The 18,776-nt window shown below is 37.5% G+C and overlaps 1 protein-coding gene across 3 annotated transcripts in view; it reads right to left on the bottom strand.

The window, feature by feature from the left end:
• TMEM125 (transmembrane protein 125) overlaps positions 1–18,776 on the bottom strand; it is a 46,594-nt gene that overhangs the window by 10,104 nt on the left and 17,714 nt on the right. Inside the window, exon 1 of one of the 3 annotated variants that reach the window (XM_056533023.1) lies at positions 7,841–7,931. The exons of the other annotated variants lie outside the window; for them this stretch is intronic. The gene's annotated coding sequence lies outside the window, so the exon portion shown is untranslated. Of the gene's footprint in view, positions 1–7,840; positions 7,932–18,776 lie in introns of those variants that run through there. 3 annotated transcript variants of the gene reach the window in all.

Here is an 18,776-nt window from a genome sequence, read left to right as displayed (position 1 = left end):
CAGAACCTGCAACTATTATCACAGAAACACAACAGAACCTGCGACTATTATCACACAGAGACACAGCAGAACCTGCAACTATTATCACACAGAGACACAACAGAACCTGCAACTATTATCACAGAAACACAACAGAACCTGCAACTATTATCACAGAGACACAACAGAACCTGCAACTATTATCACAGAGACACAACAGAACCTGCAACTATTATACACAGAGACACAACAGAACCTGCAACTATTATCACACAGAGACACAACAGAACCTGCAACTATTATCACAGAGACAAAGCAGAACCTGCAACTATTATCACACAGAGACACAACAGAACCTGCAACTATTATCACAGAGACACAACAGAACCTGCAACTATTATCACACAGAGACAACAGAACCTGCAACTATTATCACACAGAGACACAACAGAACCTGCAACTATCATCACAGAGACACAACAGAACCTGCAACTATTATCACAGAGACATAAAAGAACCTGCAACTATTATCACAGAGACACAACAGAACCTGCAACTATTATCACAGAGACACAACAGAACCTGCAACTATTATCACAGAGACACAACAGAACCTGCAACTATTATCACAGAGACACAAAAGAACCTGCAACTATTATCACACAGAGACACAACAGAACCTGCAATTATTATCACACAGAGACAACAGAACCTGCAACTATTATCACAGAGACACAACAGAACCTGCAACTATTATCACACAGAGACACAACAGAACCTGCAACTATTATCACACAGAGACAACAGAACCTGCAACTATTATCACACAGAGACACAACAGAACCTGCAACTATTATCACACAGAGACAACAGAACCTGCAACTATTATCACAGCGACAACAGAACCTGCAACTATTATCACACAGAGACACAACAGAACCTGCAACTATTATCACAGAGACACAAAAGAACCTGCAACTATTATCACACAGAGACACAACAGAACCTGCAACTATTATCACAGAGACACAACAGAACCTGCAACTATTATCACACAGAGACACAACAGAACCTGCAACTATTATCACACAGAGACACAGCAGAACCTGCAACTATTATCACACAGAGACACAGCAGAACCTGCAACTATTATCACACAGAGACAACAGAACCTGCAACTATTATCACAGAGACACAAAAGAACCTGCAACTATTATCACACAGAGAAACAACAGAACCTGCAACTATTATCACAGAGACACAAAAGAACCTGCAACTATTATCACAGAGACAACAGAACCTGCAACTATTATCACACAGAGACACAACAGAACCTGCAACTATTATCACACAGAGACACAACAGAACCTGCAACTATTATCACAGAGACAACAGAACCTGCAACTATTATCACACAGAGACAGCAACTATTATCACACAGAGACACAACAGAACCTGCAACTATTATCACACAGAGACACAACAGAACCTGCAACTATTATCACAGACACACAATAGAACCTGCAACTATTATCACAGAGACACAACAGAACCTGCAACTATTATCACAGAGACACAACAGAACCTGCAACTATTATCACAGAGACACAACAGAACCTGCAACTATTATCACACAGAGACACAACAGAACCTGCAACTATTATCACAGAGACACAACAGAACCTGCAACTATTATCACACAGAGACACAACAACCTGCAACTATTATCACACAGAGACACAACAGAACCTGCAACTATTATCACAGAGACACAACAGAACCTGCGACTATTATCACACAGAGACACAACAGAACCTGCAACTATTATCACACAGAGACACAACAGAACCTGCAACTATTATCACAGAGACAACAGAACCTGCAACTATTATCACAGAGACACAACAGAACCTGCAGCTATTATCACACAGAGACAACAGAACCTGCAACTATTATCACACAGAGACACAACAGAACCTGCGACTATTATCACAGAGACAACAGAACCTGCAACTATTATCACAGAGACACAACAGAACCTGCAACTATTATCACAGAGACACAACAGAACCTGTAACTATTATCACAGAGACAACAGAACCTGCAACTATTATCACACAGAGACACAACAGAACCTGCAACTATTATCACACAGAGACACAACAGAACCTGCAACTATTATCACAGAGACACAACAGAACCTGCAACTATTATCACAGAGACACAGCAGAACCTGCAACTATTATCACAGAGACACAACAGAACCTGCAACTATTATCACAGAGACACAACAGAACCTGCAACTATTATCACAGAGACACAGCAGAACCTGCAACTATTATCACACAGAGACACAACAGAACCTGCAACTATTATCACAGAGACAACAGAACCTGCAACTATTATCACACAGAGACACAACAGAACCTGCAACTATTATCACACAGAGACAACAGAACCTGCAACTATTATCACACAGAGACACAACAGAACCTGCAACTATTATCACAGAGACACAACAGAACCTGCAACTATTATCACACAGAGACACAACAGAACCTGCAACTATTATCACACAGAGACACAACAGAACCTGCGACTATTATCACAGAGACAACAGAACCTGCAACTATTATCACAGAGACACAACAGAACCTGCAACTATTATCACAGCGACACAACAGAACCTGTAACTATTATCACAGAGACAACAGAACCTGCAACTATTATCACACAGAGACACAACGGAACCTGCAACTATTATCACACAGAGACACAACAGAACCTGCAACTATTATCACACAGAGACACAACAGAACCTGCAACTATTATCACACAGAGACACAACAGAACCTGCAACTATTATCACAGAGACAACAGAACCTGCAACTATTATCACACAGAGACACAACAGAACCTGCAACTATTATCACACAGAGACAACAGAACCTGCAACTATTATCACACAGAGACACAACAGAACCTGCAACTATTATCACAGAGACACAATAGAACCTGCAACTATTATCACACAGAGACACAACAACCTGCAACTATTATCACAGAGACACAACAGAACCTGCAACTATTATCACACAGAGACACAACAGAACCTGGAACTATTATCACACAGAGACACAACAGAACCTGCGACTATTATCACAGAGACAACAGAACCTGCAACTATTATCACAGAGACACAACAGAACCTGCAACTATTATCACAGAGACACAACAGAACCTGTAACTATTATCACAGAGACAATAGAACCTGCAACTATTATCACACAGAGACACAACGGAACCTGCAACTATTATCACACAGAGACACAACTTAACCTGCAACTATTGTCACAGAGACAACAGAACCTGCAACTATTATCACAGAGACACAACAGAACCTGCAACTATTATCACAGAGACACAACAGAACCTGCAACTATTATCACAGAGACACAACAGAACCTGCAACTATTATCACAGAGACACAACAGAACCTGTAACTATTATCACAGAGACAACAGAACCTGCAACTATTATCACACAGAGACACAACGGAACCTGCAACTATTATCACACAGAGACACAACAGAACCTGCAACTATTATCACAGAGAGACACAACAGAACCTGCATTTATTATCACACAGAGACACAACAGAACCTGCAACTATTATCACTCAGAGACACAACAGAACCTGCAACTATTATCACAGAGAGACACAACAGAACCTGCAACTATTATCACACAGAGACACAACAGAACCTGCAACTATTATCACACAGAGACAACAGAACCTGCAACTATTATCACACAGAGACACAACAGAACCTGCAACTATTATCACAGAGACACAACAGAACCTGCAACTATTATCACAGAGACACAACAGAACCTGCAACTATTATCACAGAGACAACAGAACCTGCAACTATTATCACACAGAGACACAACAGAACCTGCAACTATTATCACAGAGACACAACAGAACCTGCAACTATTATCACACAGAGACAACAGAACCTGCAACTATTATCACACAGAGACACAACAGAACCTGCAACTATTATCACACAGAGACACAACAGAACCTGCAACTATTATCACAGAGACAACAGAACCTGCAACTATTATCACAGAAACACAACAGAACCTGCAACTATTATCACACAGAGACACAACAGAACCTGCAACTATTATCACACAGAGACAACAGAACCTGCAACTATTATCACAGAGAGACAACAGAACCTGCAACTATTATCACACAGAGACACAACAGAACCTGCAACTATTATCACAGAGACACAACAGAACCTGCAACTATTATCACAGAGAGACACAACAGAACCTGCAACTATTATCACACAGAGACACAACAGAACCTGCAACTATTATCACAGAGACACAACAGAACCTGCAACTATTATTACACAGAGACACAACAGAACCTGCAACTATTATCACAGAGACACAACAGAACCTGCAACTATTATCACAGAAACACAACAGAACCTGCAACTATTATCACACAGAGACACAACAGAACCTGCAACTATTATCACAGAGACACAGCAGAACCTGCAACTATTATCACACAGAGACAACAGAACCTGCAACTATTATCACACAGAGACACAACAGAACCTGCAACTATTATCACAGAGACACAACAGAACCTGAAACTATTATCACAGAGACACAACAGAACCTGCAACTATTATCACAGAGACACAACAGAACCTGCAACTATTATCACACAGAGACACAACAGAACCTGCAACTATTATCACACAGAGACAACAGAACCTGCAACTATTATCACACAGAGACACAACAGAACCTGCAACTATTATCACAGAGACACAACAGAACCTGCAACTATTATCACACAGAGACACAACAGAACCTGCAACTATTATCACAGAGACACAACAGAACCTGCAACTATTATCACATCGCAAACCTGAAAGAACAGAATTCAACATTACAGGATTATAGACACAGAGAGGTAAATAGATACAAACATGAGAATATATACTGTATATGTAATTATATAAGTTAGGTTTTGGGTTGGATTTGATGGACTCTTTTGTTAGATGTATCCACCATATGTATCTAAGTAAGTTGTAACACTTATTCCCCTGTACTCACCTCCCCCTGTGCTTACCTTCCCCCTGCACTCACCATCCACCTGTACTCACAATCCACCTGTACTCACCTCCACCTGCACTCACCTCCACCTGCACTCCTCTTCCCCTTGTACTCACCTCCCCTGCACTCACCTTTCCCCTGCACTCCTCTTCCCCCTGCACTCACCATCCACCTGTACTCACCTTCTCCCTGTACTCACCTTCTCCCTGTACTCCTCTTCCCCCTGCACTCACCGTCCACCTGTACTCCTCTCCCCACTGCACTCACCATCCACCTGTACTCACCTTCTCTCTGTACTCACTTTCTCCCTGTACTCCTCATCCCTCTGCAATCATCATCCACCTGCACTCATATTTCCAGCTGCACTCACCTTCCCACTGCACTCCCTTTCCCCCTGTACTCACCTCCTCCCTGCACTCACCTCCCCCTGTACTTCCATTTCCCCTGTACTCCCCTCTCCCTTGTACTCCCCTCCCGCTGTACTCCCCTCCCCCCTGTACTCCCCTCCCCTCTCCCCTGCACTCACCTCTCCCCTGTACTCCCTTCTCTCCTGTAATCCCCTCTCCCCTGTACTCACTTCCCCCCATGCACTCCCCTCTCCCCTGTACTCACCTCTTCCCTGCACTCCCCTCTCTCCTGTACTCCCCTCTCCCCTGTACTCCCCTCTCCCCTGTACTCACCTCCCCCCTGTACTCACCTCCCCCCTGCACTCCCCTCTCCCCTGTACTCACCTCTTCCCTGCACTCACCTCTCCCCTGTACTCACCTCCCCCTACACTCCCCTCTCTCCTGTACTCACCTCCCCCCTGCACCCCCCTCTCTCCTGTACTCACCTCCCCCCTGCACTCCCCTCTCCCCTGCACTCCCCTCTCCCCTGTACACCCCTCTCCCCTGCACTCCCCTTTGCCCTGCACTCCCCTCTCCCCTGCACTCCCCTCTCCCCTGTACTCCCCTCTCCCCTGCACTCCCCTCTCCCCTGTACTCCCCTCTCCCCTGTACTCCCCTCTCCCCTGTACTCCCCTCTCCCCTGCACTCCCCTCTCCCCTGTACTCCCCTCTCCCCTGTATTCCCCTCGTACTCCCCTCTCCCCTGCACTCCCCTCTCCCCTGCACTCCCCTCTCTCCTGTACTCCCCTCTTCCCCCTGCACTCCCCTCTTCCCCCTGCACTCCCCTCTCCCCTGCACTCCCCTGTACCCACCTCCCCCTGCACTCCCCTCTCTCCTGTACTCCCCTCTTCCCCCTGCACTCCCCTCTTCCCCCTGCACTCCCCTCTCCCCTGCACTCCCCTCTGCCCTGTACCCACCTCCCCCTGCACTCCCCTCTCCCCTGTACTCACCTCCCCCTGCACTCCCCTCTCCCCTGTACCCACCTCCCCCCGTCACTCCCCTCTCCCCTGCACTCCCCTCTCTCCTGTACTTCCCTCTTCCCCCTGTACTCCCCTCTCCCCTGCACTCCCCTCTCCCCTGTACTCACCTCCCCCTGCACTCCCCTCTCTCTTGCACTCCCCTCTCCTGTACTCACCTTCCCCCTGCACTCCCCTCTCCCCTGTACTCCCCTCTCTCTCCTGCACTCCTCTCTCTCCTGCACTTCCCTCCCCCCTGAACTCCCCTCTCTCCTGCACTCCCCTCTCCCCTGTACTCACCTTCCCCCTGTACTCCCCTCTCTCTCCTGCCCTCCTCTCTCCTGCACTCCTCTCCCCTGTACTCACCTTCCCCCTGTACTCCCCTCTTTCCTGTACTCCCCTCTTCCCCCTGCACTCCCCTCTTCCCCCTGCACTCCCCTCTCCCCTGCACTCCCCTCTGCCCTGTACCCACCTCCCCCTGCACTCCCCTCTCCCCTGTACTCACCTCCCCCTGCACTCCCCTCTCCCCTGTACCCACCTCCCCCCGTCACTCCCCTCTCCCCTGCACTCCCCTCTCTCCTGTACTCCCCTCTTCCCCCTGTACTCCCCTCTCCCCTGCACTCCCCTCTCCCCTGCACTCCCCTCTCCCCTGTACTCACCTCCCCCTGCACTCCCCTCTCTCTTGCACTCCCCTCTCCTGTACTCACCTTCCCCCTGCACTCCCCTCTCCCCTGTACTCCCCTCTCTCTCCTGCACTTCCCTCCCCCCTGAACTCCCCTCTCTCCTGCACTCCCCTCTCCCCTGTACTCACCTTCCCCCTGTACTCCCCTCTCTCTCCTGCCCTCCTCTCTCCTGCACTCCTCTCCCCTGTACTCACCTTCCCCCTGTACTCCCCTCTCTCCTGCACTCCCCTCTCCTGTACTCACCTTCCCCCTGTACTCCCCTCTCCCCTGTATTCACCTTCCCCCTGTATTCCCCTCTCTCCTGCACTCCTCTCTCCTGCACTTCCCTCTCCCCTGTACTCACCACCCCCCTGCACTCCCCTCTCCTGCACTGCCCTCTCTCCTGCACTCCTCTCTCCTGCACTTCCCTCTCCCCTGTACTCACCTCCCCCTGCACTCCCCTCTCCCCTGTACTCACCTTCCCCCTGTACTTCCCTTTCTCCTGCACTCCTCTCTCCTGCACTCCCCTCTCCTGCACTCCCTTCTCCCCTGTACTCCCCTCTCTCCTGCACTCCTCTCTCCTGCACTCCCCTCTCCTGCACTCCCTTCTCCCCTGTACTCCCCTCTCCCCTGTACTCCCCTCTCTCCTGCACTCCTCTCTCCTGCACTCCTCTCTCCTGCACTCCCCTCTCCCCTGTACTTACCTGCCCCCGGTGCTCTGGAGGATGAGGTGCACTATATGGCTGCAGTTTGCAGGAGGGCGCAGTGAGGTGCCCCCCGCACATTGTGGCCCCTCTCATTGCTGTCACACACTGACTCTTGGCACTGGCCTCACTCCCTGTCACCAAGTTCCCTGCAGGCTCCGGAGGAGGAGGGGCCCCTGTAACCCTTCACATCCCGGCCCAGCAGCTGCAGCAGGAAACCCCAAAGTGCAGGGGACACTGCCCACCCCCCTCCGAGTCCTCAGTCCTTGAATCATCTTCTGTCAGTTCTTGTCACACTCATTTCCTTATGTTTCTAGAAAAGTTGGGTGTCCATTATATTCACTCAGCTTTCCCAGATTCCTGAATGGCAGCACAGGCTGGGTTCACACTGCATTCTGTGGTTCGGTTTCACTGGGTTCATTTTCTTAAAGGTGGACGACGCAGTGTGAAGAAATAAAGGAACACTCATCCCAATAAGAAGAAGAATAAGAAGAAGAAGAAGAAGAAGAATAAGAAGAAGAATAAGAAGAAGAATAAGAAGAAGAATAAGAAGAATGCAGGCACAGTGAGAGCGGCTGATAACAGAGAATAACAGCTCAAACACTACAGAAAACTGTGCAAAACCACTTTTCCTTCCTTTCCTTGTTTTACCTTAATACAGTTAAATAACAAAAAACTTTCTTATACATCATTGTATTTCAATTCCTCACCATCTTCAAGATGTCTGTTTGCTGTCAGTGAATGGGAACCTTTTTGTTTGCATCCCAACCGAATGAATACTTTACAAATGTGACGAGTCCAGACAATGCTCTAAGAGCTAAACACAGCATCACCACAAATCCTTGTACAATGTATTGGTGCAGGTAAGATGCATCAGTCCTTATGTTTAGCTCACAGAGCATTGTCTAGACTGGATACAATTGTATCACTTCTCAGCTGAGAGCAGGACTAGCTATGTACAATGTATCAGTCTGGGGTCCAGGATGTTTAGCTCACAGAGCATTGTCTAGACTGGATACAATTGTATATACTTCTCAGCTGAGAGCAGGACTAGCTATGTACAATGTATCAGTCTGGGGTCCAGGATGTTTAGCTCACAGAGCATTGTCTAGACTGGATACAATTGTATATACTTCTCAGCTGAGAGCAGGACTAGCTATGTACAATGTATCAGTCTGGAGTCTAGGATGTTTAGCTCACAGAGCATTGTCTAGACTGGATACAATTGTATATACTTCTCAGCTGAGAGCAGGACTAGCTATGTACAATGTATCAGTCTGGGGTCCAGGATGTTTAGCTCACAGAGCATTGTCTAGACTGGATACAATTGTATATACTTCTCAGCTGAGAGCAGGACTAGCTATGTACAATGTATCAGTCTGGGGTCCAGGATGTTTAGCTCACAGAGCATTGTCTAGACTGGATACAATTGTATCACTTCTCAGCTGAGATCAGGACTAGCTATGTACAATGTATCAGTCTGGGGTCCAGGATGTTTAGCTCACAGAGCATTGTCTAGACTGGATACAATTGTATCACTTCTCAGCTGAGAGCAGGACTAGCTATGTACAATGTATCAGTCTGGAGTCCAGGATGTTTAGCTCACAGAGCATTGTCTAGACTGGATACAATTGTATCACTTCTCAGCTGAGAGCAGGACTAGCTATGTACAATGTATCAGTCTGGGGTCCAGGATGTTTAGCTCACAGAGCATTGTCTAGACTGAATACAATTGTATCACTTCTCAGCTGAGATCAGGACTAGCTATGTACAATGTATCAGTCTGGGGTCCAGGATGTTTAGCTCACAGAGCATTGTCTAGACTGGATACAATTGTATCACTTCTCAGCTGAGAGCAGGACGAGCTATGTACAATGTATCAGTCTGGTGTCCAGGATGTTTAGCTCACAGAGCATTGTCTAGACTGGATACAATTGTAACATCCCCTCAGCTGTGGGAAGTGTGTATTATACAATATTCTCAGAATGAGATGTCATCCTTCCTCACAGGTTATATGTTATTTTTATCATTTCTGATTTTTTATTAACTTTGGGGACAATAACCTAAAAATTTTCCTGACATCTATGGAACAAGGAAACGCTGCGGAACAAATGTAAAGAAGGCGGAACGTCACCTGAGATACCGAACCGACAGCCGGAGAACTGGTTTACAGTATCAGTATATTGTATGTTATAGTATCAGTATATTGTATGTTATAGTATCAGTATATTGTATGTTATAGTATCAGTATATTGTATGTTATAGTATCAGTATATTGTATGTTATAGTATCAGTATATTGTATGTTATAGTATCAGTATATTGTATGTTACAGTATCAGTATGTTGTATGTTATAGTATATTGTATGTTATAGTATCAGTATGTTGTATGTTACAGTATCAGTATATTGTATGTTACAGTATCAGTATGTTGTATGTTACAGTATCAGTATGTTGTATGTTACAGTATCAGTATGTTGTATGTTACAGTATCAGTATGTTGTATGTTATAGTATATTGTATGTTATAGTATCAGTATGTTGTATGTTACAGTATCAGTATGTTGTATGTTACAGTATCAGTATATTGTATGTTATAGTATCAGTATATTGTATGTTATAGTATCAGTATATTGTATGTTATAGTATCAGTATATTGTATGTTACAGTATCAGTATGTTGTATGTTACAGTATCAGTATATTGTATGTTATGATATCAGTATATTGTATGTTATAGTATCAGTATGTTGTATGTTATAGTATCAGTATATTGTATGTTATAGTATCAGTATATTGTATGTTATAGTATCAGTATATTGTATGTTATAGTATCAGTATATTGTATGTTATAGTATCAGTATGTTGTATGTTACAGTATCAGTATGTTGTATGTTATAGAATCAGTATATTGTATGTTATAGTATCAGTATATTGTATGTTATAGTATCAGTATGTTGTATGTTATAGTATCAGTATGTTGTATGTTATAGTATCAGTATGTTGTATGTTATAGTATCAGTATGTTGTATGTTATAGTATCAGTATATTGTATGTTATAGTATATTGTATGTTGTATGTTACAGTATCAGTATATTGTATGTTATAGTATATTGTATGTTGTATGTTATAATATCAGTATATTGTATGTTATAGTATCAGTATATTGTATGTTACAGTATCAGTATGTTGTATGTTATAGTATCAGTATGTTGTATGTTACAGTATCAGTATATTGTATGTTATAGTATCAGTATGTTGTATGTTATAGTATCAGTATGTTGTATGTTACAGTATCAGTATATTGTATGTTATAGTATCAGTATATTGTATGTTATAGTATCAGTATATTGTATGTTATAGTATCAGTATGTTGTATGTTATAGTATCAGTATATTGTATGTTATAGTATCAGTATATTGTATGTTATAGTATCAGTATGTTGTATGTTATAGTATCAGTATGTTGTATGTTATAGTATCAGTATATTGTATGTTATAGTATCAGTATATTATATGTTATAGTATCAGTATGTTGTATGTTATAGTATCAGTATGTTGTATGTTATAGTATCAGTATGTTGTATGTTATAGTATCAGTATATTGTATGTTATAGTATCAGTATATTGTATGTTATAGTATCAGTATATTGTATGTTATAGTATCAGTATATTGTATGTTATAGCATCAGTATATTGTATGTTACAGTATCAGTATATTGTATGTTACAGTATATTGTATGTTATAGTTTCAGTATATTGTATGTTACAGTATCAGTATGTTGTATGTTATAGTATCAGTATGTTGTATGTTACAGTATCAGTATATTGTATGTTATAGTATCAGTATGTTGTATGTTATAGTATCAGTATGTTGTATGTTATAGTATCAGTATGTTGTATGTTATAGTATCAGTATGTTGTATGTTATAGTATCAGTATGTTGTATGTTACAGTATCAGTATATTGTATGTTATAGTATCAGTATGTTGTATGTTACAGTATCAGTATGTTGTATGTTATAGTATCAGTATGTTGTATGTTACAGTATATTGTATGTTATAGTATCAGTATGTTGTATGTTATAGTATCAGTATATTGTATGTTATAGTATCAGTATGTTGTATGTTATAGTATCAGTATATTGTATGTTATAGTATCAGTATATTGTATGTTATAGTATCAGTATATTGTATGTTATAGTATATTGTATGTTATAGTATCAGTATGTTGTATGTTACAGTATCAGTATATTGTATGTTATAGTATCAGTATATTGTATGTTATAGTATCAGTATGTTGTATGTTATAGTATCAGTGTATTGTATGTTATAGTATCAGTATGTTGTATGTTATAGTATCAGTATATTGTATGTTATAGTATCAGTATATTGTATGTTATAGTATCAGTATGTTGTATGTTATAGTATCAGTATATTGTATGTTATAGTATCAGTATATTGTATGTTACAGTATCAGTATATTGTATGTTATAGTATCAGTATATTGTATGTTATAGTATCAGTATATTGTATGTTACAGTATCTGTATATTGTATGTTATAGTATCAGTATGTTGTATGTTACAGTATCAGTATATTGTATGTTACAGTATCAGTATATTGTATGTTATAGTATCAGTATGTTGTATGTTATAGTATCAGTATGTTGTATGTTATAGTATCAGTATATTGTATGTTACAGTATCAGTATGTTGTATGTTATAGTATCAGTATGTTGTATGTTATAGTATCAGTATATTGTATGTTACAGTATCAGTATATTGTATGTTACAGTATCAGTATATTGTATGTTATAGTATCAGTATATTGTATGTTACATTATCAGTATATTGTATGTTATAGTATCAGTATATTGTATGTTATAGTATCAGTATGTTGTATGTTACAGTATCAGTATGTTGTATGTTATAGTATCAGTATGTTGTATGTTATAGTATCAGTATATTGTATGTTATAGTATCAGTATGTTGTATGTTACAGTATCAGTATATTGTAAGTTACAGTATCAGTATATTGTAAGTTACAGTATCAGTATATTGTATGTTATAGTATCAGTATGTTGTATGTTATAGTATCAGTATATTGTATGTTATAGTATCAGTATGTTGTATGTTATAGTATCAGTATGTTGTATGTTACAGTATCAGTATGTTGTATGTTATAGTATCAGTATGTTGTACGTTACAGTATCAGTATGTTGTATGTTATAGTATCAGTATGTTGTATGTTACAGTATCAGTATATTGTATGTTATAGTATCAGTATGTTGTATGTTATAGTATCAGTATGTTGTATGTTACAGTATCAGTATGTTGTATGTTATAGTATCAGTATATTGTATGTTATAGTATCAGTATGTTGTATGTTATAGTATCAGTATGTTGTATGTTACAGTATCAGTATGTTGTATGTTATAGTATCAGTATATTGTATGTTATAGTATCAGTATGTTGTATGTTATAGTATCAGTATATTGTATGTTATAGTATCAGTATATTGTATGTTATAGTATATTGTATGTTATAGTATCAGTATGTTGTATGTTACAGTATCAGTATATTGTATGTTATAGTATCAGTATGTTGTATGTTATAGTATCAGTATATTGTATGTTATAGTATCAGTATATTGTATGTTATAGTATATTGTATGTTATAGTATCAGTATGTTGTATGTTACAGTATCAGTATATTGTATGTTATAGTATCAGTATGTTGTATGTTATAGTATCAGTATATTGTATGTTATAGTATCAGTATATTGTATGTTACAGTATCAGTATATTGTATGTTACAGTATATTGTATGTTATAGTATCAGTATGTTGTATGTTATAGTATCAGTATATTGTATGTTATAGTATCAGTATGTTGTATGTTACAGTATCAGTATATTGTATGTTATAGTATCAGTATATTGTATGTTATAGTATCAGTATATTGTATGTTATAGTATCAGTATGTTGTATGTTATAGTATCAGTATGTTGTATGTTACAGTATCAGTATATTGTATGTTATAGTATGTTGTATGTTATAGTATGTTGTATGTTACAGTATCAGTATGTTGTATGCTATAGTATCAGTATATTGTATGTTATAGTATCAGTATATTGTATGTTATAGTATCAGTATGTTGTATGTTATAGTATCAGTATATTGTATGTTACAGTATCAGTATATTGTATGTTATAGTATCAGTATGTTGTATGTTATAGTATCAGTATATTGTATGTTACAGTATCAGTATATTGTATGTTATAGTATCAGTATGTTGTATGTTATAGTATCAGTATGTTGTATGTTACAGTATCAGTATGTTGTATGTTATAGTATCAGTATATTGTATGTTATAGTATCAGTATATTGTATGTTATAGTATCAGTATATTGTATGTTACAGTATCAGTATATTGTATGTTATAGTATCAGTATATTGTATGTTATAGTATCAGTATGTTGTATGTTATAGTATCAGTATGTTGTATGTTACAGTATCAGTATATTGTATGTTATAGTATCAGTATATTGTATGTTATAGTATCAGTATGTTGTATGTTATAGTATCAGTATGTTGTATGTTATAGTATCAGTATGTTGTATGTTATAGTATCAGTATGTTGTATGTTATAGTATCAGTATATTGTATGTTATAGTATATTGTATGTTATAGTATCAGTATGTTGTATGTTACAGTATCAGTATGTTGTATGTTATAATATCAGTATATTGTATGTTATAGTATCAGTATATTGTATGTTACAGTATCAGTATGTTGTATGTTACAGTATCAGTATGTTGTATGTTACAGTATCAGTATATTGTATGTTATAGTATCAGTATATTGTATGTTATAGTATCAGTATATTGTATGTTATAGTATCAGTATGTTGTATGTTATAGTATCAGTATGTTGTATGTTATAGTATCAGTATATTGTATGTTATAGTATCAGTATATTGTATGTTATAGTATCAGTATGTTGTATGTTATAGTATCAGTATATTGTATGTTATAGTATCAGTATATTGTATGTTATAGTATCAGTATATTGTATGTTATAGTATCAGTATATTGTATGTTATAGTATCAGTATATTGTATGTTATAGTATCTGTATATTGTATGTTATAGTATCAGTATGTTGTATGTTACAGTATCAGTATATTGTATGTTATAGTATCTGTATATTGTATGTTATAGTATCAGTATGTTGTATGTTACAGTATCAGTATATTGTATGTTATAGTATCAGTATGTTGTATGTTATAGTATCAGTATATTGTATGTTATAGTATCAGTATATTGTATGTTATAGTATCAGTATATTGTATGTTATAGTATCAGTATATTGTATGTTATAGTATCAGTATATTGTATGTTATAGTATCAGTATGTTGTATGTTATAGTATCAGTATATTGTATGTTATAGTATCAGTATATTGTATGTTATAGTATCAGTATATTGTATGTTATAGTATCAGTATATTGTATGTTATAGTATCAGTATATTGTATGTTATAGTATCTGTATATTGTATGTTATAGTATCAGTATGTTGTATGTTACAGTATCAGTATATTGTATGTTATAGTATCTGTATATTGTATGTTATAGTATCAGTATGTTGTATGTTACAGTATCAGTATATTGTATGTTATAGTATCAGTATGTTGTATGTTATAGTATCAGTATATTGTATGTTATAGTATCAGTATATTGTATGTTATAGTATCAGTATATTGTATGTTATAGTATCAGTATATTGTATGTTATAGTATCAGTATATTGTATGTTATAGTATCTGTATATTGTATGTTATAGTATCAGTATGTTGTATGTTACAGTATCAGTATATTGTATGTTATAGTATCTGTATATTGTATGTTATAGTATCAGTATGTTGTATGTTACAGTATCAGTATGTTGTATGTTATAGTATCAGTATGTTGTATGTTATAGTATCAGTATGTTGTATGTTATAGTATCAGTATGTTGTATGTTATAGTATCAGTATGTTGTATGTTACAGTATCAGTATATTGTATGTTATAGTATCTGTATATTGTATGTTATAGTATCAGTATGTTGCATGTTATAGTATCAGTATATTGTATGTTATAGTATCAGTATGTTGTATGTTATAGTATCAGTATATTGTATGTTATAGTATCAGTATATTGTATGTTATAGTATCAGTATGTTGTATGTTATAGTATCAGTATATTGTATGTTATAGTATCAGTATATTGTATGTTATAGTATCTGTATATTGTATGTTATAGTATCAGTATGTTGTATGTTATAGTATCAGTATATTGTATGTTATAGTATCAGTATGTTGTATGTTATAGTATCAGTATATTGTATGTTATAGTATCAGTATATTGTATGTTATAGTATCAGTATGTTGTATGTTATAGTATCAGTATATTGTATGTTATAGTATCAGTATATTGTATGTTACAGTATATTGTATGTTATAGTATCAGTATGTTGTATGTTATAGTATCAGTATGTTGTATGTTATAGTATCAGTATGTTGTATGTTATAGTATCAGTATGTTGTATGTTATAGTATCAGTATATTGTATGTTATAGCATCAGTATATTGTATGTTATAGTATCAGTATATTGTATGTTATAGCATCAGTATATTGTATGTTACAGTATCAGTATATTGTATGTTACAGTATATTGTATGTTATAGTTTCAGTATATTGTATGTTACAGTATCAGTATGTTGTATGTTATAGTATCAGTATGTTGTATGTTACAGTATCAGTATATTGTATGTTATAGTATCAGTATGTTGTATGTTATAGTATCAGTATGTTGTATGTTATAGTATCAGTATGTTGTATGTTACAGTATCAGTATATTGTATGTTATAGTATCAGTATGTTGTATGTTACAGTATCAGTATATTGTATGTTACAGTATCCGTATATTACAGTATATTGTATGTTATAGTATCAGTATATTGTATGTTACAGTATCAGTATATTGTATGTTACAGTATCAGTATATTGTATGTTACAGTATCAATATGTTGTATGTTACAGTATCAGTATATTGTATGTTACAGTATCAGTATGTTGTATGTTATAGTATCAGTATATTGTATGTTACAGTATCAGTATATTGTATGTTACAGTATCAGTATATTGTATGTTACAGTATCAGTATGTTGTATGTTATAGTATCAGTATATTGTATGTTATAGTATCAGTATGTTGTATGTTACAGTATGTTGTATGTTATAGTATCATTATATTGTATGTTATAGTATCAGTATGTTGTATGTTACAGTATCAGTATATTGTATGTTATAGTATCAGTATGTTGTATGTTATAGTATCAGTATATTGTATGTTATAGTATCAGTATATTGTATGTTATAGTATCAGTATATTGTATGTTACAGTATCAGTATATTGTATGTTATAGTATCAGTATATTGTATGTTATAGTATCAGTATATTGTATGTTACAGTATCAGTATATTGTATGTTACAGTATCAGTATATTGTATGTTACAGTATCAGTATATTGTATGTTACAGTATCAGTATATTGTATGTTATAGTATCAGTATATTGTATGTTATAGTATCAGTATATTGTATGTTATAGTATCAGTATGTTGTATGTTATAGTATCAGTATGTTGTATGTTATAGTATCAGTATGTTGTATGTTATAGTATCAGTATGTTGTATGTTACAGTATCAGTATATTGTATGTTACAGTATCAGTATATTGTATGTTACAGTATCAGTATATTGTATGTTATAGTATCAGTATGTTGTATGTTATAGTATCAGTATATTGTATGTTATAGTATCAGTATATTGTATGTTATAGTATCAGTATGTTGTATGTTATAGTATCAGTATGTTGTATGTTACAGTATCAGTATATTGTATGTTATAGTATCAGTATGTTGTATGTTACAGTATCAGTATATTGTATGTTATAGTATCAGTATATTGTATGTTACAGTATCAGTATATTGTATGTTATAGTATCAGTATATTGTATGTTATAGTATCAGTATGTTGTATGTTACAGTATGTTGTATGTTACAGTATCAGTATATTGTATGTTATAGTATCAGTATGTTGTATGTTACAGTATCAGTATATTGTATGTTATAGTATCAGTATATTGTATGTTACAGTATCAGTATATTGTATGTTATAGTATCAGTATATTGTATGTTACAGTATCAGTATGTTGTATGTTATAGTATCAGTATATTGTATGTTACAGAATCAGGCCTCCAATCACGTGAGGGAAAATGCAGAGAAACATGCCGTAGAGCGCAGAGCAGTGTTTTCCAATCAGGGTGCCTCCAGCTGTTGCAAAACTACAACTTCCAGCATTCCAGCATGTTGGGAATTGTAATTTTGCAACAGCTGGATTCACACTGGTTGGGAAACACTGGCCCAAAACTGTCCAGGCATGCTGGGAGTTGTAGTTTTGCAACAGCTGGAGGCACACTAATTGGGGACCACTGGCCTAAGACTGTCCGGGTATGACAGACATTTATGACACAGTTAGGAGAGTCAGGATATTCTCAGCACTTTTGATAACGCGGATTAGTTACTCACCTGTAATTCCCTGGATCACAAACAAAATTCCATTACTTGTGCAGCTCGGAGATATTGTTTCCTGTTCTCAGGCATTTGTAAATAATGGGTCCTGTTGTTACCAATATACAACTGATATCTCTGTGATATGAATCCCCCCTCCGAGGCCCAGACCCCATAGTCCTGTGATGTGAGCGCGGCCTGATACTGAGATTATAGGAGCCAAGACAATGGGGGGCTCAGTCATCAATGACTCCATCACCACATTATATGATCCCTATGTGCGTATTTTACACCCACTAACACCCTGGAAAAGGCCGCGGCCCCAAAAAT

The sequence above is a fragment of the Hyla sarda genome, chromosome 7 (genome assembly GCF_029499605.1).
Source record: "Hyla sarda isolate aHylSar1 chromosome 7, aHylSar1.hap1, whole genome shotgun sequence".
Taxonomy (NCBI): domain Eukaryota; kingdom Metazoa; phylum Chordata; class Amphibia; order Anura; family Hylidae; genus Hyla; species Hyla sarda.
Note: the sequence above shows the minus strand (reverse complement) of the source record. Positions and strands in the feature narration are given on the sequence as shown.